At 35.5% G+C, this 11,200-nt stretch overlaps 1 long non-coding RNA gene across 1 annotated transcript; it reads left to right on the top strand.

Annotated features, from left to right (window-relative positions):
• The first annotated feature begins 3,232 nt into the window (after nucleotides 1-3,232).
• LOC137079338 (uncharacterized) lies at nucleotides 3,233-4,187 on the top strand. Its single transcript, XR_010905460.1, has 3 exons — nucleotides 3,233-3,348; nucleotides 3,438-3,551; nucleotides 3,979-4,187. It is a non-coding gene; the product is annotated as an uncharacterized lncRNA (long non-coding RNA).
• Nucleotides 4,188-11,200: the final 7,013 nt, after the last annotated feature.

The raw sequence follows: 11,200 nt of genomic DNA, 5'->3' as shown, positions 1-11,200 counted from the left end.
AATTAATGAAAACTAATTAAGGCATTTGTAATCTTTTATTGCAACCCTTTAGTCATCTCACTCCCTCTCCTAATCTGAAATGACATTAATTTAAGGGATGTAATATACTTTCGGTTCTTTCTAAAGAGGTAATATATTTATTGTAGTTAAAAAGATTTAATATTGAATCTTTATTGAGCACTTAAATGCAGCTCCACTGTTCTTTCGATGCTCTGCTTCTCTCCTGTGCTTGTAAGCTGATTTGTGTGAGCAGAAACCGAAAGCAGAATGGATTTGACTCTCTCCTCTGACTAACCACTCCTGTTTTCTTACTCTGATTCATCAACCCACTGTGACCAGACTATTGTGAGTACTGGTTCTGCAAAGTATATTTGTGCTTACAGGATGTGTGGTAGATTTAGTTGGACTTGACATTTAGATTATCAACATCATCAGATACAATATACATCTAGGTTGCAGGGTTTTGATTACAGTTTTACTAGAATACAAAATGTCAGGATGTGAGTGCATTAAACACAATATGGCAATTTATTAGCTGTAACAGCTGAATATATAAATTAATTACAAGCACATATTTAGCATACTGTAATGGTAACTTGTCCCTAAATATTATTTGTTTTTGTTGCAAAAATATTAAATCATCATCATATGGAAAATATGACCATATGGTTTGTTAAGAGCATATGTTTGTTTCACCCATAGAACAATACCTTTTAAGTTTGGGGTTGGTAAGGTTTTTTTAAATGTTTTTGAAAGAAGTCTCTCTCAAGCTCAACAAGGCTGTATTTATTTGATTAAAAATACACTAAAACAATATTGCGAAATATTATTAGTTTAAAATGGATGTTTTCTATTTTAATATTTTTAAAAAATGTCATGTATTAGTGTGATGTCAAAGCTGAATTTCCAGCATCATTACTCCAGTCTTCAGTGCCACATGAGCTTCTCAAGAAACATTTATTATTATTATCAGTGTTGAAAAAAATTGTGTTGCTTAATATTTTTGTGGAGACTGTGACCTTTCCAGGATCCTCTGGTTAAATATAGAATATTGAATAAAATATAGATTGGTTATGATCAATTTAATGCATCTTAAATATAAGTGCATGTATAAATGCATGCTAAATAAAAAGTATTCTTTTTTTGTTTGTTTTGTGTTTCCCCAAACCCTTGAATGGTAATGTTTAGTAGTAGTGTGTTGGTAGCAGTGGTGGTCTACATTTACTTGAGTACTGTACTTAATTACACTTTTTGAGTATCTGTACTGCCTTTTCATATTAAAATATGTTATTCCCTTAACTAAAACGAGTTGATACATACCTCTCTCGTCTCAGTGCGTGCACTTAATCTCTCTGACGGGCAGTGACGATCTGATAGCATATAGCTTAGCCCACTAAGCCCAGTTCATTCACTATGGAACCAAACAGAGATCAAGTTAGAAGTACCAAACACCTCCACGTTTCCCCATTTACTATTTAAATACAGTTACACGAATAGCTGAACGATCAAGTATGGTGACAAAATAAAACGTGGCGCGTTTCTAATCGGATTAAAAAGGAGAACTATGATGTATGGCGCAATAGCACTTCTGAGAGTACTTCGGCTCGGCGCAGTAAAAAGTCCCGGCCGAAACATCTTCCCTCACATCTCCCCCTCACTCTCTCATTTCTGTCAATAGGGAGATGTGAGGGAAGATGTTTCGGCCGGGACTTTTTACTGCGCCGAGCCGAAGTACTCTCATATATATCGTACGTTTTACTCCACTACATTTCTATTAAGGTCCTCAAAGTCAAGTCGTTTCTGTAGCAGCTTTGAAAGTCAGTGGATGATTTTGGGGTTTTGGGCCTATCAGGAATCACTCTTGTAGGGTCACGAGAAGTTCAATGATTTCTCAGCATTTTTTGAACACTGATCAGTTTATAGCAAAATGAAAGAAGGCGGATGTCAAAATGCAAATTTTGTTGAGTATTCACATGTGTGTCAGTGTATTGGATCTGTGCATTCGGCCTTAAAGTGACAACAGCTTTGTAAAGAGCTTTGTAACTTTTATACAAGTATTTAAATGAGTGTAAGTTAGTTGTATGCTAGTATGTCGGATGGTGCATCACTGACTGGTTTAAAGGGATAGTTCACTTTAAAAATGAAAATTCTGTCATCCTTTACTCACCCTTAAGTTGTTTCAAACCTGTATGAATTTCTTTCTTCATCTGAACACAAGGGAAGATATTTTGAAGAATGTCAGTAACCAAACAGTTTAAGGGGTACTTCAGCGCTGGGAAGATGAATCTATATTTAAACTGGGTCATTAATGTAGTAGAAATGTGAAATAATTTTTTAATTTGGTGCTTTCTAGACTGAGAAAAGACAGAAAATGTATTTTTGTCTCATGGGGATGAAAGACTACAATTCCCAAAATGCTTCGCTGCCCTGTGAGGCCATTCCCAAAGCCACCGCTACTGGATTACAGTGACTGAGTTCAGAAAGTACAATTAAATACTGAACGTGTCTGTTCAATATAACGATCGAGTTGCCGCATGAGTTTCACAGCAGACTCAGATTACATTTAACGTCATAAATGAGTTGATGAGCTCTCGTGATGAGAGCTGAGGTAATCGCGACCACATTCGCGGCATACGTTCACAACGCATTTTCAGTTCATGCCTTTGGAAGCTTAACTTTCATAGAAATTAATTTGAGAAGTTAAAACACTTACATTGCTCAGCATCCGTTTAAATTAATGCCTGTAGCTGAGGTGTGCTGTAAGTGTGATCTCCATTCCCCATGCCAAGTTGAAAACATGAGGAAATGGCTCCCTCTGCTGGCTGTAGTCTTTAGCCTCTGGGCAATCATTCCTCTCGTGACGCAAATATCGTCAATTTGCGTCACGAGAGGAATTTTTCCAGAAATAAAATGCATAAATCTCTCATCTCAGGGGGATATAAGAGGGGGGAGCACGATCATTTGAATATACTCCAGGGTTTCTACTGATACAAAGCCATATGCTAATCGCTGAAGTAACCCTTTAACGGGAGCCATTGACTTCCATAGTATTTTTTTATGGAAGTCAATGGCTCCAGTTAACTGTGTATTTATGTATACAAAAATAATAAAATAATGCGTTGACATAAAGAAATTTACTTTTGATACTTAAGTACTTTTTAAAAACAAATAATATCATATTCCTATTATGAGGTAGGCCTTTACCCTTCTAGTCTTCTTTTGTCAATTATCTGTTTTGCATCTTTTACCCATCAGCCCCCACCTGCTAAATATGGAGGAAGACACACTGTGACTTTGATCCCTGGTGATGGTATTGGACCAGAACTGCCATGTTAGAGAGCTTTTCAGGTTTGAATATAAAGCTCTGTATAAACAGACTTCAACAGCGAACACTAAAGAAGCCCTCTTATGTTTAAAGCATTCAACAATATTCCCAGATTCTGCTGCGTGCCTGTGGACTTTGAGGTTGTCAGTGTGGATTCGGCTGCTTCTTCTGAGGATGACCAATAATGCCGTTACTGCATTCAAACGTAATGGAGTAGCACTTAAGGGTGAGCAGGAGAATAGGGTTCGTTAACCACAGAAATGTTTGCTATACATAAGGGATATCAGTTATGGGCCAATTCTAGATATTTCATTGTTCATGCTCATTTCCTCTATAATTATTTTTTTTATAAGATTACCATACACACTTAAAGTAAGTTTTTAAAAACACAATTTTAATGACTATTTACTAACACTTCAATACCAGATTTGACCAAATCTGAAAATTTATATTAATTTTAAATCATGCCAAAATGTACTACATATTTAAAATAATTTATTATATTTATAATTTTAGACAAAATGGCAAAGAGTTTTAAAATCAGCCACTTAACTGTTATTGGCCTAAACATAAAAATATTGATAGACTTGTCATCATATTTAAATAATGGTGCATTCCTAAAGAATATGGAATAAATCAAGACTCTTTTACAGGTAACATAGAGACTAACCACAACCTTCCTCCATCTCATAAATCCAGGAACAATTTGCTTCGGTAAGACATTGTAGATGTATTTTTTTATTTTATTGATTATCTGTGATAAGTCCGGAGGGTGAGTTTACACCTGGTACTGAACACGCGCTCCTCAAATTTAAATCTTCTCTCTTCCAGAATGTTCCCAGGGTGGTGGTGGAACTCTATGTTCCTCATTGTACATAGAGAGTATTGCATTTGTTTCTAATTTGCTCACACTACTGATCAAAAGTAAGATTTTACTTTTAAGGAAATTAACATTTTTTATCAGTAAGGATGCATTAAATTAATCAAAAGTAACAGTAAAGATTGTTTAAAAAAAGTGTTTTCCACATTAAAAATAATAAGAAATATTTCTTGAGCATCAAAACAGCATATTAGAATGATTTCTGAAGGATCATGTGACACTGAAGACTGAAGTAATGATGCTGAAAATTCAGCTTTGGAATCACCGGAATAAATGACACTTTTATTGTAATAATATTTTACAATATCAGTGTTTTTGGTTAAATAAATGCATCCTTGGTGAGCAAAAGAAAAAAAAAATCTTACAGACCCCCAAACTTTTATACGTCCATACTTTAAAAAACAGACCCATAAAAAGCTACACATACTTCCTGTATTAGACATTATAAGAATATGTTTATATATCATATGTTTTTGTATAGCTGGTCTCTAAGCCCCAGCAGTTTGATGTGATGGTGATGCCAAATCTCTATGGAAACGTGGTGACTAATGTGTGTGCTGGACTTTTTGGAGGTCCAGGTCTGGTACCAGGAGTCAACTATGGCAAGGACTACGCTGTTTTTGAGATTGTGAGAAAGAACAGAGCTGGTACTGGATATGTCAGCTGTTGGAGTGACTAGAGGACACATGAGGTATTCTTTGTGTTATACATGCCACTGGGAACACTAAAGCATTGCTAACAAGAATATTGCAAACTCCACTGCTGGCTGGCTGCGTAATCCTGGATCACTTAGTGTGTGTGTATGAATATTAATTTTATTATTCTTTTAATTGGACGTTTTACCTATATTCCAGGTATTGGATTTTCATTTCCTTCATTCATTATTACATTGACCATAATTTTGCTGCAGGACTAGAACTGTGGATCATGTTCTTTCGCTTTCCTAGGCTTCATGCATATGCCAAGATGATTCAAAAGGCTGTTCTGAAAACTTCGTCTGAAACACGGGTATGCTCGTTCTCATGATGTAAAACAGCTGTAAGAATGCATGCTATTCACCTTGCCTAAGATACGCCAAATCAGTTAATGTTACTCTTGCCCACTCCAAACACATCTGCATCACATCTCTATATCTCTTCAGTACTCATACAGCTTGTTTAGTCATTTGTTTCCTTGCAGTTGCAGACTGCTGATTTGGGAGGTCAGTGTTCTACATCTGAAGTGGTCCCCTCCATAATGCAAGAGATCCAGAGAGGAGGACCACGCACATCAGAACAGATCTGAACTTCTATTCAGCAGGTTCTATAGACCACAGAAACAATCCAAATACATGCCTAATGCTTCTGTGAAACACAGGCCGCATGGTGAATTCTTCAATGAAAATATAGTGAGACTTGTTTCTTTTGTAATCGATCAATCTCTACGTTTAACAGTATAAATGTTATTTATCTGTTATGATCAGTTCTTTATCAAGTCTTTATCTAAACTGGCATGGACAGGTTCTGTGTGATTTCTTTCATCTGAATTTATGGATATTTATTGCCTGTCAACTAATGATGCACCAAGCACTTTCATTGGAGGCAGGAACAAAAGTTTGATGTACAAAGACATGTCATGATGTACAGTGAAATAAAAAAGATAAGATGACTTATCTTATGGTTTGATTGGACAAACTTTTTCCAGTAGGTGGCACTGAAACGCTGCACTTCAGCTTCATTACATTTGGATGCTTTTTGATGAAGTTTTCACTTTGTTTTTAGTGCAGACAATGGAAAGATATATGACATGTCATGTTTACTTTCAGTGCAGGTGTGCAGTAACTAGTGGCAGAAATAAATGAACATATATTTGAACACAAAATAAGCTTTTATTTTATCAACAGAGTGTTTTTAACCAGGGGCGTGGGACTGGGGGGATAAAGGGTACTGAGTAACCAGGGCCCGAGGCAGGGGGGAGGCCTTAGAAGTCAGTTTTCTATACATACACATACATGGTACGGGGGCCCAGCAAGATGGTTTGTACCCAGGGACCAAAATTTGGTGCTACGTCCCTGTTTTTAACTATGCTGCTCATCAATTAAACTAAAAAAAACCAAGATCTTTAAAGGTACTTTACATATAGTGACAGAACTGTATCATCTTAAAGAACCCTTTATATGCTGAAATTGTACTTTATTTTAAGATTTTCGGGTACTATATTTCCACTTTTTTGTTTGTCAACTGTCAACCCCACCTCATTACTGAATTTTTGGAGCTCAGCTATACAACTAAACAGACTGTCAACACACTCTCAACAGGTAAATGATTTCTTTCTTAAAATGTCTCATTTGTAACTTTAAAAATTGTAACTATCATCTCTTTTTAGTTTAACACAACATCTAAGTGTGAGCAGCTCTGTTCAGTTAAGGATACTCTTTTCGAGATATTGAATTGATGATCCATTATTGTTAGCTGTGTTTTTAATTATTAGTTTATGCCCAATAATACCCAGCCACAAAAACCATTAAAGCTATCACCATTTTTTAATGTAACTTTTTCCTTTTAACATGGTAAAGAACTCACATTCTGTCCATTTTGGCCTTCATGATCATATTTGTTTTTACATAATCAAATGGAAGATACAAACTAACTCTAAACTAAATTGTGTATTTCAGATGCTATCACGTAACCTCGTCATCTGCAAAGAGAAACTGCCACTCAGAATACAATGATGGACGTAGATATCATAGAGGACTGAGAAGATATTTTACTGGAACTTGGTCTTCATTACTTCTATATCATGTTCAATGTCAATTGTTGTTTATTAATGTATTCAGCTAGTAACAACTGTTGTTAGAGCACTCTCATTTTTGGTACAATTTGCCATGTCAATAAAAAATAGAAAGCACCTAATTGACACATGTTTTTTTTATGTAAAACCCAAAGGCAATAATATATATGACCAGACAGATAGAGGACTAGAATGAACAGTATTATATATAAAACGGTGTAAGTATTAACTTATATTATTAAAAAAAAAATATATATATATATATATATATATATATATATATACATATATCTTATATACATATATATATCTTATATACATATATCATTTTTTTTTTAATTTATATATATATATATATATATATATATATATATATATATATATATGATATGATTTTTAACAATCATATAACACCATTAGGGTTCACGAATCATGGTTCTTCATTGAACCTGATAAAAAGGGTTCTGCTATTGTTAAAAGCCAACAAACCCTGATTTGGAGCATTTAGAACCATTTTTCTTAAGAGTGTAGATATTATGCATCCTGTAGAAACGTTGAGCATATTTGGAAACAAAGGCATCAGTTAAATGGTTTGAGATACAAAAGTGGAGCCACTTGCCACAACACATGCCTATGAAAGTTCTCTGTACAAGTGTTGGCAGTCGTTGCTGTATTTTTATGATTAATACTTGTCATTCTTTTGAGGTTGATTTTTTATCTATTTGGTTCATCCATCTGTACTAGTATTTTCCATTTTTATTATGACGGATGCAGATAAAAGGGAAATCACTCAAATGTTGGCTGAACTAGTGAGGTGTGACAAGCAGCAACACTTGTTTTTGACCTGCAGGAGTTCAAATAATTGTGTGGATGAGAAACAAAAAGGTCAGATGAGAAAAAGATTGAGAGGAGAGAAAGTCTTCAAAGGAACTAATGTCACCCTGTGGTTATTAAATCAATGCAAGCGCACTTTCTTGATGAGGGAGCAACTGAGTGGAAAAATTTCCCGTGAGAGGGCGATGAAAAAGAAATGAGATGGAATGTCAAAAAAGGAAGGGAAACTGATGTCGAAATGAAGAACAAAGACCTTAGCAGGGTTATATTGATCGCATTTTTCTGTTGATCACACATACATTCTCTGACATGATTTAAATTATTGGCAAAATATGTATATTTGGCCCTCTTTGCTCACAGCAGGAGGGAGAGAGGGTCACGGGTGGGTTGTTACGAGCCCTTTGCCAGTATTGTGTAGTACTGAAGTGAACTAGAATGAGAAAAACAGCTTCAGCATCTCAGCTCCAGCAATGCAGAGAAAAACAACTTGTGAATCAGAGGGCCAAAAGTAATTTTGCTGCCTATAACCGTGCTTTCAAAAACGTGACACATTCCAATTGAAGAGGACTCTCCAAAACCAAGGGCATACTTTTGGTTTGAACATTGAGGGAGGGGTGTGAACTGTTTTAGCAGTTTAGTTTGTTTATTTTAGCAAAATGGTATTTTGTAGTATATCTTACCTATATCCACACATGCAAAGTTGATTATAGCATAATTGCAATAAAGTAACAGTAGACAATGACTTGTTTGCATAGGATATATGATGTATTTACATTATTTAAGCATCTGAAACCAGTTTGACTCCATGACAGTTCATGCAGGTTCTTAATGATTTTGGCTGTCATATCTTAGAATATCTGAATGCCAGGCCTTTTCTAATGTCAGTCATCATTAGAAAAGAACACTGATGGGGAAAACCAATTGTTTGGCAAGGCAAGATTATTTATATATAACATTTCATACACAATGGTTATTCAAAGTGATCCCCCTTTGTTCAACATAATATGGCAACACTCACTATATTGCACATCATATTTAATCCCATAGACAGAAGCAGCTGTTGAAAACCAGCACTACTCTGTGAAAAAATAACAAGATTGTCAGCATAATGGTGATTAATTACAATATTGCCAAGCACGCATCCAGTCTTATAGTCACTTAATTGTTCTGACAATTCATTCATATAAACATTAAAAATAGCTGGTAAGAGTAGACCTCCCTGCAGCACTTCATCAACTCCAAAAGGAACTGAGACACTATTACCCCATTTTATTGTCATAGTCTGATTAGCGTATGCTATTGGGCACACCCCTTTTGTCTTAATAGACAAAAGATACTCACTTAATTGATCTGTACCGTACCGTACCGCTCAGTGGAAACAAGACATAATACAATTATTTCCAAAACTTTTGATACTACACCAGCTAGCACAATTCCCCCCTTGCCCGATTTATTCTTAACCACTGTCACCAAGGCTACCGACAACATAGACTCTGGCATCAGCCCATCAGGCCATCAGTAAAACAAATGGCAAGAAGAACCGCAACCCTAGGGCTTGCAAACTTTAGATGTTCCACTGTAATTTAATTGAAGCCTGGCTTTCCTATCTTTGAGCAGCATTATTGCTTTAAACTTCATTAGTCGTAATGCCCATTATATCAGTAGGCTACAGGAAGCATTTTCCACTTCATACAGTTCATTCTTTACACAATTGAACAAGGCAAAGCAAAATGTTGTCTCGAGAGTTCAACTATATTCTCTGCTCAAAAACAAAAACACCCTCTATAGAACATTGTAATATGACATTATTTCTATTTAATGCTAAGAAATAATTTACGTCATTATATAGGCTAACAGATTTTCTGGCAATGAGTTTTCTCTCATAATTTGTTTATAGTTACAAACTTAGCGAGTTGCATATTTATGTCTGGCATTAGGTTATTTTTTATTTTATTTTTCAATAAGAGAGGCCCCACTCTTGACCTACCTGCTAAGTTCCAAAAGTGGAAGAAACGTATTACAACTACTCACATTACTGTAATTAATTAGCTTATTCAGCGTTCTGTAGCTACTTTTTTAAGTAAATTTTTGAATGTGTAATTTTACTTGTAGGCCTAAGCTAAATAATCTCATTACTTTAAAAATCACAATTTTGTTACCGAGTAGGCCTAGAACCAGGCTGGGAGTTTTTAAAAGCCTCAGGAATCTTTTGCAGGTGTTTAGAGTTAATTAGTTGATTCAGATGATTAGGTTAATAGCTTGTTTGGAGAACCTTTTCATGATATGCTAATTTTTTGAGACAGGAATTTGGGGTTTTCATGAGCTGTATGCCAAAATCATCAATATTAAAACAATAAAAGACCTGAAATATTTCAGTTGGTGTGCAATGAATCTAAAATATATGAAAGTTAAATTTTTATCATTACATTATGGAAAATAATGAACTTTTATCACATATGCTAATTTTAAAAAAAGGACCATGTAATACTGTAAGGTTGGCCTTGTTCACACCGGCATTTGTGTTTTCTGCCTTGCCCTTACCTTTTTCTTGTTTTCTATTTCCTTTGCCTTTTAATTACTATTTAATGTCATCATAAATTGAGGACATTTTGGCCTAAATGCTGCAGAAATGCAGGGCAGTTGAAAGCCCAGTGGAGCCAGTCATCATTGCTCACGTAACTGCTCTGATTCCTGCTTTCTCTTTTTACTCTTCCAAAAAAGCATTCACTCTGCCTGCCCTCCCTCCACATCCTCTCGCTCTGTCCATCACGCTGTTCAGAGCAGGTTCTCCTAGGCTGTAGTAATTAGTGTAGACACCCGCTGCCCTCCTTGAGACCTGCAGTCATCCCAGATCAGCTTCAGCGGCCGTGCGCAATAGAGGCACCCAAGATGGAAACAGCAGCAGGAGGTGCTCAATTCCCCAGCAGGAACTTACAAGGGCCACTGCTTATTTATTTCCATGGTAACATTAGGGGGTGAGTGCGGGCATTGCAATCTTACTGCAAGGCCATTGCACGCATAAGGTGTGAGTGAAGCAGCAGCAAGCTTTAACTGACAGTGTTGTGTTGTTGCTGTTGTGCTTTCTTGGTTATTGCATTGAGAGTTTTGGTAACACTTTGCAATAAGGTCTCATTTGTTAACATTAGGTAACGTATTAATTAACATAAACTGACCATTAGCAATACATTTGTTACAGTACAGGTGCTAGTTATATAAATAGAATATCATCACAGAGGTTGAATTATTTCACCAATTCCATTCAAAAAGTGAAACTTGTATATTATATTCATTCATTACACACAGACTGATATATTTCAAATGTTTATTTCTTTTAATTTTGATGATTATAACTGACAACTAAGAAAAAATAGAATATTGTGAAAAGGTTCAAT

The sequence above is a fragment of the Pseudorasbora parva genome, chromosome 6 (assembly GCF_024679245.1).
Source record: "Pseudorasbora parva isolate DD20220531a chromosome 6, ASM2467924v1, whole genome shotgun sequence".
Classification (NCBI taxonomy): domain Eukaryota; kingdom Metazoa; phylum Chordata; class Actinopteri; order Cypriniformes; family Gobionidae; genus Pseudorasbora; species Pseudorasbora parva.
The sequence above is the reverse complement of the archived record's forward strand: the minus strand, read 5'-3'. Positions and strand labels throughout refer to the sequence as shown.